Raw genomic sequence first — 16,066 nt, 5'->3', positions numbered from 1 at the left:
CATTTAGGAATCCCCAACGTCGTTTCCCTTTTTCCTATGCTTTATGGTCGTGGACGCCCTTTTCTAATTGGAGGGCGGAAGGAGAACAAGAAGTATGGGGGAAAACTATATTTGCACCGAGCCCACGCTATTGCAACTAACAGAAGAGGCTTGAGAAACTCGCGAATGCGAACAATTGTTCAGACAATATGTGCTTGCATGGCTTCCACCTTTTGCATCACTTTCAGCGTCAGCTCAACGTACATCAGCTTGAACAAATGCCAATCCATACATGTCATTCCACATTTTCTCGGAGGTAGATCCTGAGGTAAAATAACATAAGTTTTTTATTATTAAAAATTTAGGAGAATTTCATGAAAGTCCATTGAGCATTATTTATCATCATTCATTCCACATCTTTACCACTTCCCATTTTTTAGAGACATAGAAGCTTTCAGTTTGGCAGAGTGTTACTTTCATTCATTTATTTATTATGACCATTCCATCATCCATCGATATCCTTATTCATACTCAAAACCTCCCTTATTCCATTTTGTTTTACACCAAGCATAGATTTCAACAATGATTGTAGCAACCACCTGAATTTGTTTTCTAGTATTGCATGAGGGAATGTTAATTCTCTAGATTGGGTGAGGAATTGCTACATATGATGGATGTTTTCTACTTTTTTTCTCATTTAAGGAATACAATTTCATTTTTATACAGTGAAAAAATTGATTTTCATATATGTTTAAGACTATGAACTGAATTCTTGTGATTTTTGGACAATGAAGAGGTATCATTAAGATACACAAACCCAGAAAATTTCAAGTTAAAATAGTTTGTAAAAATTCAGGAGTCATGCACTGTCACCTACAACCATTTTTTTTATATCTCATGATCCGTGCATCAAAACAATTTGATTTTTGGATTAGAATCTGCTTGCAAAATTTTAGCAAAATTTGGTTTGTAGTTTTTGAGAAAATGGTTAATGAAGTTTTCCGCTACTTATATCATATTTTGTTGCAACTTTATATATATATAGTTGAAAGTCAATGTGAAAATTATTACGCCTTCATCAACATTGCTAAAATTCAATATTCATTATTTGAGGAAGAAGTCATTTGTTCCATGAATTTCATGAGTTGGGATGAACATTTTTGTATTATAGCTTGGTTAATACAAAGGCTTTGGGTTGCGTGAGGACATGAAACATATTCAGTTTGAGGGTGTGTTGGGCCACTAATTTGTCATTATTATTATCACTTTTTAACGTCTATTTCATCCATTTCTACCATTCTTTATCATGCCATTTATCATAATTTATCATATAATTCCATTTTATAATTATTTATGCTCTTATGGATAAATACTATTTTTCTCCTTTATTTTTAATATATTGAAGATTATTATGCATTAGTTTTCCAATGATTTTTTTTATTGATTAATTTTTTGTAACATCACTCACTATTTTAGCCTCCAAGAAATTTTCGAGATTGCAAATTTTATAACCAGCACATAATCAAATGTTCCAACTCAGAAATTCGTTGTGATAAGAAGCGACAGTTTTGTGTTGGACTTTTCGAAGAAATGAAGGAGGATCTTAAAAATCCTAGACATGAGTTTTGTGCCGAACCAACCAAATTAGTTTTGTAATGAGCATTTTTCCAAAATTCGGTTCGGATTGAGATAAACACAAGGTTCTTCAAAGACGATTTTCTCAGATTTGTGGTTGTGGCAGTGTTCCAAATTCTTCCAATTACAATACCAAATTCGGCTTGTTCTTGCTGAATGATGATGGGAAGATCTTTCAAATATGATCTTTTTTATTGAGATTATGTAATCAATCCAAAATTGTAATGGAAATCATTTTGTAATTAGCGTTGTTGTAACTTCTCTTTTCTCTCTGTGTATATAAATGAAAACAGAGATCAAAGAGAGGGATGGATAATTAGGAGTTAGGAGATGGACAATTATTAGATAGGATGTAGGAGAAGAGATAAGAGATGAGAGATGGGAGATGAACAATTATTGAATTTGAGACAAAGCTAAGAGCTTTATTATGCTGTAATTATTTCTCTCATATATTTTAACAAAGGAAGCTATCCATTGATTTCTACATATGTTATTTGTAATCTGAACTAAGTTATTTCTCAAGGCGGAACTGAGTCTTGGGTAGTTGGGTAAACTACCTTGGACAAGGTTCTACCTTGAACATGAGAATTAGTATATTTATGTGTTTGTTTATTTGAATTGCAATTATCATTCCCTAAAGTAGATTTAATTTATTTTAACTAATTTGTTGTTTGCTACATTTTCCAAATTTGTTATTTAATCCAATTTCTAGATTTCCATTAATTTATTGCTCTAGATTAGCATTTGAATTATGTTAGGTGAAATAGATTAAACTTCCAACTCAGCAATGTGTGGTTTAATTTAGTAATGATTCAAGTGTGATTAGCATAATTTTTTTTCCTGTGATTTACTTCCTGCTTTTTAATTTAGTATTATTTTTCAAGTCCTACATTTTATTTCTTGTCAAATGAGCTTGATAGTATAGAATGTAGCCATGTAGAATGAGTGTTAGTTGTTGGTATTGTTATGCATATACTTTGCCGATTTCATTGAGATAAAAATATGCTCCTCGGGTTGAGAACTAATGTTCAAGTGATTGGTTGTTTTTATTAAGAAATTAATTCTACCCAACAGGTACCATTGAAAGAAGCGAAAGGTTGGGTGCCACCGTTCGGAACTGGAATGGAGGTAGAACCATCAACTACTATAATAGGTGTAGCAGTAGAGATAGAAATAGTACCCCCTCCTGCAACTGAAGGAGGGGTATGCACACCAGAAGTATTCACAACCATGATTACACCACTAACATTGGCCATATGGTAAAAAGAAGGAGAGTGAATAGGGCTCTCCGGCCTATGATTCACGATACCCACATATGATACAACATACATAAGATAAGAAGGAAGGGGTGTCGAAGGAGTGATGAAGGGCTAAGGAACATCTTCAATATCAATCTCGTCTTTCGATTGGAAGAGCATTTGAGCAAGGAACGGAGTGTTTCCATCCAAATTATGAACTGCACTAGGTTCACCCTATGAAATAAGTGCCCCTAAAATTGGATTAATATCCGATGTGTTAGCTGCTACTAGTTGAAAATCATCAGAAGAACTACTCCTATACCTTCTAGATGAAGGCTTGACACCCGCAGGTGAAATCCCATGAAGCCTCCTAGACCAATGACCCTATCGATCAACCACTTTTAAATATTAAGAGAAATTCATACAGACTCAAAAAATAAAAGCTTATGGTAAGGTAGTAGCAGAAAGAAGTCACTAAAAATCCCTAAATATATAACCAAACAAGTGGCTTCCATGTATTTCCACTCTAGGTGATTAGGACCAGATGCAAAAATACAAGAAAGTGAATATAAGGACCTTCCAAAGATAGTTTTGGATAATTGCGGCCCAAGCCTACCAGCGACGGTATAAAAAATAGTTACGCTAAGCTCTAGAAAATAGCCTTTGTCGGTGCAAGTACCCAAGTCTTGCAAGGGCACCCTCCATAAGTACTATGAAAGTGATACATCGTGTGTGTTGGCTTGAGCGGACCTGACCCAGGTTCAGAGTTAATTAGCCAAACAAATCCCTACACTACTGAACCTTTCAGCATCAGCCCGTGGTACACGAACTGAGGTCTTACCCGCAGCAGTATGGGGGGATGCTGGAACTAAGTTTCCACACCCTGGAGATGTCTGAGGGGTCGATTTAGTCCAACTGTGAATACCTTCGAACAGGTTACTTCGCGCACTATCCTGACCTGCGATACCTTCGCGATCTATTATAACTGCCTTAGCTCAATCCTCACCAAGGGTTGGGGTGCTTTCGCATTGCTATGGAAATGATCTATGCTATTTCCCCAAATTACACTGCGTATCTTACTTATCTTCTTACAGATGTTAGTTAACTTCGTGTAAAAATATACTTTATGTCACATTTACCTAATCAACACAATCATATATGTTCATACACCATATAAACAGTGAAAATGCAATTCATACACAATATAATCAAACCATAAAACAGGAAATAGATACACAAAATTGATGCAAAACATCTCTTTATTAATGCTTCAATGGTTAAAGACTAGACTCACCCTACACACTCAGTCGCAGGGGTCCGCACACTCAGCTGCGGACTACTATGCCTCTGCACACTCAGCTGCAGAGCCTTCTCGTACTCTACGACCCAAAGACTCGACTCTACACTTAGATATTCCACTATCCTTCTATTCCGTCATTAGATCCTATTGACTGATTTACAACTTAGAACCTCGCTCTATTTATACAATCCCATGGTCCACGATGTTGGCATTATGATGCAGATTTGGCTCTATGACACAGGTGTTGTCCTTGATGGAAACTCACTCAAATGACATATCACAATTTAGACTCTCAGAATGAAGAAAGTGAGGTATATGGAGGTTCCCCATTGACCAAGCCATGTGTACATGCAGGTTCACAGACCAAAAGGAGCTTATAACCTACACACGCACTTTCACAGAAGGAAAGGCACATACATGTTGGAAAACTATGTTTTCATCCATGGTATTTGGTCCATGGTATTTTGATCCATGGTATTGGTCCAAGGTATCCTGTCCGAAGTGTTGACCCTAGTTATTTGGTCCAAGGTATTGGTTCTAAGTGGTTTTGGTCTATGGTATTGAGTAGGGCCTAAGACTATAAGAGGAGGAGAAGATCATTAGGCAAAGGTACTCAAGCATTGAATATCTAATGAAGAGAAAGATCTAGTTTACAGGTTATTGGGTTATGGTGCATAGTTGTATCTGAACCAAGGATGAACCTTAGCACTTGATTAAGGATAAGATATAATGATGGGTCAAGATCTTAAGACTTGAAGTGAAGTATCTTTATCTGATTTGATCATTTATTTGAATAACTAGCACATGTTGTAGTCTGTAAATATGATGATCTGGGTATAACTGAAGTCTAGAATTGTTGTAAAGTTGAAATCATCATTTACAAATCTGTATGTAGGTTCACTTTAGAAAAGGCACGTATACACATTGGTTCTGCATATAAAAACAGCGTATACATCTTAAATTTGATTTGCAGATCTGTATGTAGGTTTGTCTTCAGAAAATTGCATATCCATGCAGGTTCGACCATTGAAGTAGCGTATACCTCATTAAATATGTTTTAGCTACTTCTATTTTCTGTTGCAGTGTTCTAGGTTTTGGTTACTGTATTCTGGTTACAGCATTCTGAAAGATCAGATTGAAGGGTTGCCGATGTGATTGGTTGATTCAATTGAGGTTGGTTCAAAGGAGATTGGCTGAACAATGTTATTAATGGATCCAATCTCAAAATTTATGAAACGTGGTCCCTGGAAGAAAAGAGAAGGTTGTAGCCTTTTGTAGGTCGACACCTATGTACTAGTAAACGTATCAACTAGTACAAGAGCTAGGGTCTAAAATAGGCTCCAAGGGACTGGTATTACTGTCTTGACAAATATCTCCATCAACAAGGGTTTTCAAAAGGATCAGTTGATAGCAATCTATATACAAAGATTGACAATAATAAATTGCTAATACTTGTTGTGTATGTTGATGATATCATTTTTTGTAGCAATGAAGAAGCCATGAGTCAGAATTTTGCTTCAGTAATGCAGCAAGAATTTGAAATGTCCATGCTTGGTGAGCTTACATATTTTCTTGGTCTACAAGTTCAACAAAATAAAGATGGTATTTTTCTGTCACAAACCAAATATCTCAAACAGATCTTGAAAAAACACGGCATGGAAGATTCTAAACCAATATATACCCCAATGGTAACAGGATGTAGTCTCAACTCAAATGATGAATCAACAGCAGTACATCAACCAACTTACAGATCCATGATTGGCAGTTTGTTTTATGTAACAGGTACCTGACGAGACATCATGCATGCAGTAGGAATAGTTGGAAGATTCCAAGCAAATATAAAGGAATCACACCTTCAGGGAGTCAAAAGGATTTTCAAATATCTTCAACGAAAAAAACATTTGGTTTATGGTATCCTAGAGATACAGATCTTAGACTTCATGCATATACAGATGCAGATTGGGGAGGAAGTGTTGATGGTAGAAAGAGCACTAGTGGGGGTGCATTCTATATGGGTTCCAGATTAGTGGCTTGGTTCAACAAGGAAAAAAGTTCAATTGCATTATCCACAACTGAAGTAGAATATGTGGCTACCGCATCTTGCTGCACACAACTCCTTTGGATGATGCAAACAATGCAAGACATTCAGATCACATGTGTTCCACTGATCTCCATTCTATGTGATAATACAAGTGCCACCAGTACTTCAAAGAATCCAGTCATGCATTCCAAGAACAAGCACATACCCATAAAATATCATTTTCTACATGAACAAGTGCATGAACAAAAGGTCAAATTGGAATATGTTCCCTCCAAAGAAGAGGTTGCTGATATATTCGCCAAACCACTGCCCAGAGAGACATTTGAATATCTTAGACAGAAGTTGGGAGTAGTTGATGCATCATCCTGCTATTAAAATTTATCTATTTCAGAAAAAAGTGGTTGTACCTGAGTTTCATAAAGCGTAGCCGCATACATACACTAGTTTTTGTGGTACAGTCGTGTATATGTTAGTTGGAAGAAAAGTAGTGGGCCAGACTCGGGATGAAAGGAGTCTGATATGGGTTTGACAGTGATCATCTGACACAGGTTCAGGGGCAACATATACTTCTAATAATGCATTGTTGGCATTATCTTAGAAGATCTTGGTACAAATTCACAACTGTTTTTTGATTCAGGTGGAACAGGCTCAGGGGGAGATCATGGTTGCTGGTCTGGATGTTGATTAACAGATGATGCTGATGACTATCATGATCTTGTTTCAGATATTTGGTCTTTGTTATATATGTCATGTATATCTTTTAATGTCAAGGTCATGAAACGACCTATTTCATTACCCCACTACGCATGAGATGGATGATGTAATGTTCTTATTTTGACATGTATAAATAATTGGTATATCCCCACTTGGTTGGGTGGATGAGTCAAACTTGGTATATCACCACTTAGTTGGGAGATGGATGTATGTATGAGTCATTGGTGATAGGAAGGTCATTTATGATGTATGTATAGAGTCATGTTCTTCTCTTAGAACATCTTTTTGCAGACCTTGCTTATATTCAGAGGGGCATGGACTCGAGCATGGAGCTCATTCAACACACTTTAGCATATCAGAGAATTCAGCATGTACTCAAGGGGAGCGTAACCATTTTCCCTTGATAAAAAAAGGGGAGAGTGACTTGGGGTTGCCGTCAAGTCCAAAGGGGGAGATTGTTGGCATTATGACGCAGATTTGGATCTATGACATAGGTGTTGTCCTTGATGGCAACTCGCTCAGATGACAGATCATTGTTCATAATCACAGAATGAAAAAAGAGAGGTATACGCAGGTTCCCCATTGAGCAAGTCATGTGTACACGTGGGTTTGCAGACCAAAAGGAGCGTATAATGTACACACGAACTTACATGGAAGGAAAGGCACGTACATGTTGGAAAACTAAGTTTTGGTACATGGTATTTGGTCCATGGTATTTTGATCCATGGTATTGGTCCAAGGTATCTTGTCCGAAGTGTTGACCCCAGGTATTTTGTCCAAGGTATTGGTTCTAAGTGATTTTGGTCCATGGTATTGAGTAAGGCCTAAGACTATAAAAGGAGGAGAAGATCATTAGGCAAAGGTACTCAAGCATTGAATATCTAATGAAGAGCAAGATCTAGTTTACAGGTTATTGGGTTATGGTGCATAGCTGGATCTGAACAAAGGATAAACCTTAGTGCTTGATTAAGGATAAGATCTAATGATGGGTCAAGATCTTAAGACTTGAAGTGAAGTATCTTTATGTGATTTTATCATTTATCTGAATAACTAGCACATGTTGTAGTTTGTAGATATGATGATCTGGGTATAGTCTGGAATTGTTATAAAGTTGAAATCATCATTTACAGGTCTGTACATAGGTTCACTTTAGGAAAGGTGCGTATACACACCAGTTCTGTATATCAAAACAACATATACATCTTAAATTTGATTTGCAGATTTGTACATAGGTTCATCTTGAGAAGAGTGCATATGCACACAGGTTCGACACATTAAAGTAGTGTATAGCTCATGAAATATGCTTTAGCTACTTCTATTTTCTATTGTAGTCTTCTGGGTTCTAGTTACTGTATTCTGGTTACAACATTTTAAAAGATCATATTGAAGGGTTTTTGATGTGATTGGTTGATTCAGTTGAGGTTGGGGCAAAGGATATTGGTTGAATGATGCTATTAATGGATCCAGTCTAAAAATTTATGAAACGTGGTCCCTGGAAGAAAAGAGAAGGTTGTAGCCTTCTGTAGGTAGAAACCTATATACTAGTATAAGACTGCACTAGTACAAAAATTGTAAAAAGAAGTTTCTAATTTAAAAGAAGATAGAGACAATTGCAGGAGGTGGTTTTCACCCACATTGGGTTTCCACCTTATATCTTGTGTTCATGTGTGTGACTATCTGTTCCATTTTTACTGCGCCTGGTTACTATTTATATGGTTCTGATGCATTGGTTAAGATCAACATATGATGAATTAACTGAATGATAACTTTGCAGGATATACACTAGTTGCCTTAAACACAGTTGCGTATACACGTGAGTTCCATTAACTGAAGTGGCCTATATGAATCTAATTACGGAAATGAAAAATTATTGACTTGCTAATACTGATTCACTCCCCCCTCTTAGTATTATTTCCAACACGCGGACCATGGGTGGATCCCTAAAGTTGACATTACATTACAAAATTGAGGCCAAACAACCCTATGAATCATTTACAACTTCGCATTCCATGCCCACAAAATGTGAAGTCTTTATATTCGATTTACACTTTTTAGCCAAAATCTAGGCTTTCAGCTTCAAAACTTCCCTTGGGGGATCCCGTGACCAACAGGCCCCCAACACAAACAATATTGACTCACCCTTGAGTCACTCTGTCAGTGTGGATATCTTCACGCAGAGACCTCCAAACTCTGCCTAGACTACCGCAATATTGGCAGAGCATTGAGCAGCAGCTTGTTGCACTTCCTGGATGTGTTGTTCAGAAATTGTTGTAGCTGAAATGCTTCCTTGAACCTGTTCCTATGTTCCCTACATCTGTGCAAGCTTGGCTTCAATCGTGGTTGTGATGATGAACACCTCATCGATCCATGGTTTTTCATGCACCTTCAAGACAACTTCCTTATTTTGCGCAATGTCTATCTGCTCCTTGAGCACTTTTGCCTATTTCATCCGCATGAGCCTCTATGTAAGGGCCACATCTACGCGGTCCCTTTTATGTCATTATACTGTTGTTGCAGCTCAGACACCTCTATTTCTAGGCATTGTACGTTTGGGTCCTCCTGCAGAGTGGTGAGGACCTCAAAAAATTCTTCAAAAAGTTTGGTTTATTCCTTCACTACACTGCTAATCTACACTATTCCTCGTGTAATTCCATTGGCATGTTATTCCTTCAGCTCTGGTAGGGTTTAAGGCTACGCCTTCAATTGTAACTCAGCCATCTGAAGGTTCAGCTCCAGCTAGACCTTAGCCATCTCTTCTTTCGCTTCGTGCACCCCTGCTGTTAATCTCCGGATGTGCGCCTCTGCTGGGATGACCAACTTAGGGACCATCTCGCACGCTTCCTCGACCACCTACACTAGTTGCCTGTTCTGTGTGACAACCTCGTCATGTTGTAGGCTCAGTTGTTCCATATTAATTTGTTTCTCACTCATCACCTGGAATGCGTGACTCTCCCTGGCCCGTAGTTCTGTAGTCACTACATCCTATAGCACACTGAACATAGGCCTGACAACCTCATTTTCTATAACCAGTGCCCCTTCTAGAAGCACTATAGTGTTGGCCATGCGGGTGCGTAGTGTTTCCTCAGCCACAGTTGTGCCTACTGCGAGGTTGGTCGATAGAGTACTAGCCTGAGGAGGGCACACCTCAAACTCCTGTATCTTTGTCCTGAGGGCCCCCAAGACAATTTGATTTTCCTTCGTGAACTATTGGAGGGCCTCCACAGTGATGTCACGCACCATCTCCCCTATATCATGTAGATCTCCCTCAGTGAGGATGATCAGGTTGAAAGAAGTCTTGGAGGCTTTTGACTTCTTCTATGGCCCAACCTTCTCTCTCGAGTGTTGTTGCTTTATTTGTGTGGGCGCTCTTTATGGGTCTGTGCCACTACCCTCTGTTTTGGGCTCCTATTCAGGCGAGGGTGACTTCTGGACCTTGCGATCCTTTTCTACTACCTTCTACTATTCTGCTGCTACCTTCTCAGTGTCTCGTGCCTCCTATGCCTTGGCTACTGCTGCTTCTTTCCTTCTTTTCTCTACTAACTTCTCCATCCGTAATTTTTCCTCCTCCTTTTCCTTTGTGTAGCGGACTTTGATTCCACCACGGAGCTGGCTAGAGCATGCCACTCCAGCGGCCACGACTCAAGCATGGCGAGTATGAAATAGTCCGTGGCGAGGTAAGGTAGCTCATTCCATTTCTTCACAGGGTCCTTGCATGCCCTGATATATACACGATGGAAGTTTTCCTTGAACTTTGCGAAGCTCTGCAGACTGTTATAGACAATGGGTGATACCCGCAGCTTGCGGTTAATCCCCATTATGATGTTCATCTCCATGAACACCTAGAATATGTTGTTGTGTCTAATCCTCTATGCATCTTTAGTTTCCCACAGTGAAGCGTACTTCGCTACCTCCAGAATATCCTTCACAATCATTGTGAACTGGCTATCCTTGGGCAATTCCCAAGCCACCAACACTATGGATAATAGAAGCCACACATAGTGGAAAGTCTTCCCCTGTTCCTGTGCCTCGCGAAAATTCTCCAGGAACTCCTTGCACAAGTACTCTGACTAGTTAAACTAGACCTCCTCTACGCACTGCGTGGCAAATGCAACCACCGGCGTGGGCACGTCATCTATGCGGCACTTCCGCATCACCTTTCTAGCCATTATCTATGTCACAACTATTACCACATTACTGCTAATAGTGGAGATCATGTACCCCATATTCTTCTTCTCTAGTTTGAATATTTTCTTCATGGCCTTCGCAATCACCAGATTCTTACTGTTTGAAATATTCGCTCGGTCCTTGCCTTTGCAAGGGAGTCGGGTAATTCTATGAATTAGGTGGTCTGTGATGGGGATGGGCTCCTCCAACCATAAAACCCATCATGCACCAGGGAGACAGATGCCTGATGACAAAGATAGTCACTGGGGCACGATGGTAATGTGGCACCCAGAGCAGGTTTAAAAACCATGCTTTCTCTACTCCACGCAACCACTTGTGTGACTCCAACTCTATGACTCCCGCTGCTATGTTTTTCTTCAACCAAATTAGCTGCAAGGTTACCAAGTTTTCGAATTTCTCATGGTCCGTGAGATCCCAATCTTCAAACTTTAGAATTGACACACATCCTAAGTGTGCTCCTTTAAAAATGATATCATCGAGGAGCAACAGAGTCTGTAGAGAGCTCTTGCTCTCATCTAGGTCCTTGGGCACCCTTGCTTTCCCCTTCCACGGAGGAACATACATAGGCAACCTGGTCAAAGGGTCCACCCCCTGGGTTTGTTCCTCCATTTCTTCGTCCTCCACCTCTTCCACAAGGATTTCCTCAAGGTCTTCCTCCTCCTCATTGGCTTCCAAATTGATTGTATTCCCTTGTTCTTCCATGGAATGTTTAGTTCTCAGTGGGTTTCTAGGGGACACGTGCACCGGTACCATAAGCTACTTATCTTTCTTGGGTCTCGTCATGCATGATGATTTAGGGATTTCTGCAACTATTCCGATGCTTTCTGGGGCATCTCCTATCATGATGGTCTACGCGACCTCTTTAGTGGTCATCTCTCCAATATCCATGGCTTCTTCTGGTATGGTCATATTGCTATTCCACAAATCTCTCAATGGTTCAGGTAGGTGCTCAAATAATTCCTTCGAATTCAAAAGATTGAACAAATCAGGGTTCATGAATTTTTGGGTGCGCAATAGGTCAATGCTCAAATGGCCAAATGTTGTTTGTTGGGAAGAACTTTGCAATTTATAGCATCTTTTGAATTCGAATTCGATCTTTCCCCCAAAATCCGGTCTAATAATTCTCCCTTAGCGGAAGATTTCGCAAAATCTAGCCCATAAAGTTTTCCTTAAATGCCTGCCACCCACTCCATTTATTCTCAAACCAACCATGACATCATGAATAATGACTGCAACAGTCACTTTCCAGCCAACCTACATGGTAGTGCAGCTACTCATGCACTGTGGTGGACCCTGTGACACCTCGCTACTGCGCGCAATCTTGACATCACACAGCTATCGAGTAGAGTAGTTTATAGTCATGCACCTCCTTTCAGCCGCCTGAAGTGCTAAGACTATGCATCCTGCAGATAGTTAGCTAGTCGGGCCACCTATGTATAGCTTCAAATGACTGCCATTTACATTCCCTAGGAAGAGTTCGCTATTCAACTTCTCCAACTATACCACACCACCATCTGTGATTTCCTTAATAACATACAGTCCCATCCCATGCATCAAACTGAGAAACTCTTGGTGGTGGTCCCCAAGATTTTCAATGTAATTGAGCTCATCTTGCTTTATCACTATGGTCTTTCTATCAAGAAATTCCTTCTTAATTCCTTCCTCAAGCTTCTTGACTTTCACTTCTACCATGGCACTTTTCTCCCTCAACCAAACTCTTTCATTCATGAGTTCTTGGAGCCTAAGATCACCCTAATGGCTCTCCTCATCAAGTCCCAAATGTTCATCTTTGAGCTTATCCAATGGTGTGAGCCTTTCTTTTAGGGCTTCGTGGTCCATTACCCTTGTCGGTGCCACTATGTGTGGACTAGGCATGATAGACTCCATAGGTATTACGGCCTCTACTCTATCAACCAACCGAAAAGGCCTTTGTCTGAGTATGCGCAGGTCCCAACCACTTCGTGGTGCATTGCATACTTTGTTCATCACGTTTCACACCTTGTCAAATTCTTCCACGTAGATAACCTTCTGTGCGACTGTTCTTCCCACATACTATTTGTCCAACCTCAAGAGATAACTGCACATCTGTCCCCCCAACCTAATCTTATTGACTGTACTTCTCAGCATGGAGTTCATGCACATTCGCGTAGGTTTTTTTTCCATATGTCGACATCCACCTTGCTAGATGTGCATCCAGATTATCCTTCCCATTGTATTTATCTGTCAATCACACTCTAGGCTTCCCAAACTATGTGCGCATCATTATCCTACATTCGCGCTAGTCCTTAAAGCTCCCTTTGTGCTTACCCCACCACCTCACGGGCATAGTGCACAATACCCAATTCAAAGCCCGAAAGCATTGCTTTTTCGACATTTCCCTTTCAAATATATCCAAGAAGGTATCTACCTCACTTAACCCATCATAAGTAGGTAGGTCCCTTACTTCTATCGATACGCAACACAACGACCTTTTCATCATATTACAATTCAGTGTAGTCACCTCATGTAACCGGTTCTGCCATCACTCCATTTCCTCATATGAATCTGAAGTATAGGAGCTTTCGCTCTTGCATGAGATCCATCTGTCTATGATGTGATTCACCCAGTCTTAGTTTTGTGTTGTTATCTTATATATGTAGTCCAAATCATCATCGTTTGCATAGTCGTGCACCGGCTCCATATAGCACGATCCTTCAGTAGGGTCCAAAGGTATAGCTACGCGTAGTGACTTCTTTTCAAAAATCATCGTGTGCTTCTTCAGATTAATCACCCCATTCATGTCAATGGCCCAATCAATTCCTAAGAGCTCGGGGTAGGGATTGATATCATCAACAATCACTATTACTTCAATGTCTGCTAGAGTGCTCGCTCCCTCAATGTCCACAGTAATTCCTTGTAATCTCCCCATAGGTATTGTCTTCTGCTGGTTCACCATTCGTAACTAAATAGGATACCATTGTAGCATATGCCTCCCCATGCACTCCCATGTCTTCTTTAGCAGAATGTTTGCATCTAATCCTAAATACATAATTACTTGGTCCATATCATATTCTCCAATTTGCGCAATTAACCTTATTTCTCTTCCCTTCCTTATCTTATACTTTCCAATGTTCTGGACTATGCACAGTTCTCCTGGCATGGTCCAAGCGCATCTGTTAACGAGTTCCTGCAATCCTTTTACAACCTTACTATCATGTAGTAGCTTCATGCATGTTTTGAGGAACGTCGTAAGCATAGATGGGTCCATTTCTGGCTCCATTATATCTTTGCTTCCTGAGGTGGAGGCATCAGTGAAGCTCCTCTTAGATTCCATGAAGGTTTCCTTAGTGCACTCCAAATGAAACTCTACTTCTTACACCAGAGCTTTGCGAACCCAAGTATTATATTCAGGTTGTTTGCCTTTATCATCTCCCATTGCAATTCCAGTTTGGAGCAAAATGTTCACATTTGGATCTTCCTCGTGTAGCTCAGACCTCATCATTTGTGGGTTCTGAGTCGTGGGAGGTGGTAATGATCCCTTGTCCTGTATCCTAGCTATCATCGTAGGATAATCTTCTGTCTCATGATCAAACAAGGCACAATACAAACATGATGGATGCGTTGGGTTTGTACAATCATGGGCATAATGTCCTAGCCCTCCACAATTGTAGCATATCAGTTGTTCGAGACCTCTTCCAGGTCCTCCTCTAGTTCGGCCTCGTTTGCAGTGTTCTGATCTAGGGGTTGTGTTTCAATCTGAAATCTGTAGGTGGGACTTCTATCCATCATTAACTCATAGCTTCTACAGGTGTGCTCATCATGTCCCACTGACCTACAAAAGTTGCCGAATAATTGCTGCGAATTTTGTCTATACTTCTATAACAAATGGAAGTTGTTTGTAGCATGTTTCCCTCCTATTTGATAAATTGCACACCACAAAGGAGGCATCGCGCTAGGTCCTACTTGTGCTTCCGGTCTTAATGACATTGAACCTTCTCCCATGAGGTAATTTTTAAACATCAGGTAACAGTCCTTATCATGACCCTGACCCTTGTAGTTTATGCACCACACGTCTTCGCACACTTCTGGGTGAGCTGTTTTGTCCTGTTTTAGACTCTGTATCTCAAGGCATAAGTTTTTCAACTGCGCGTGGATCTTCTGAATCCCCAAGTTAGTGTCCTACATCGGGTTGTTGTGCATCCTCATCGAGATCTGTAAGGCCTCTACCTAATTTGTTAACTTATGTTGTGATAGCGCGCTCCTCAAATGCAGTGCTAGTGATGCTATAAACCATTCGCGATGTTTTCCATCCATCAGATTCATATTAGCTTCACGAATCGTACACTTCAACCTCTAATCCAACTCCCAAGGAGTTTCCCCTAGTAGCAGCATGATTTCTTTGAACCCAATGATTGATTGCGCCTTTGACTTTGGCCTGCTAAATTCCTTATTTAGCATAATTTGGATATTCGTGATTCCCGCATTCAGATTGTCATTAGAATGCTTAATATGCTAGGTCAGTGTGCGATCCTGGAGAGCATTGACTAGTGTCTCTTTCTTTATATTATCATCTATAGCCCGCTGTGCTTCCCATACGGCTCTTACCATGAACTAAAACTATTCTGGATCCTTATTTCCCAATCCCCTGAACACAGGAAACTTTATCGTGCTTTCCATATTGACTTGCGGTGGTGGCAGAGGTGGTATAGGTGAAGATGGAGGTGAAGCTGGTGGTACTGTGGGTGGGGGTAGTATGCACAGAATCCTCTGCAGTATGAAATGGATCGCACTTCGTCGCGAGACCTTTGCAAGCTCTTCCTCGTCCCCTCGCAGAGGTGAAATCAAAGGGCTATTCTCTGGTCCCTTACTTCCTTCTTTTCTGTAGGTTTTTCCATTTCACGTAGCTCCAAACATCAAGGTAATTGCATAAACCTCTTTTCACACAATAAAATTTTAATCCAAGTATTCAGAGACTTTACGTACTTACCTCGCTGT

This window comes from Pinus tabuliformis, chromosome 9 (genome assembly GCF_031772625.1).
Source record: "Pinus tabuliformis cultivar Carrire ecotype Pingquan chromosome 9, CPIR1, whole genome shotgun sequence".
In the NCBI taxonomy this organism is placed as follows: domain Eukaryota; kingdom Viridiplantae; phylum Streptophyta; class Pinopsida; order Pinales; family Pinaceae; genus Pinus; species Pinus tabuliformis.
Note: the sequence above shows the minus strand (reverse complement) of the source record.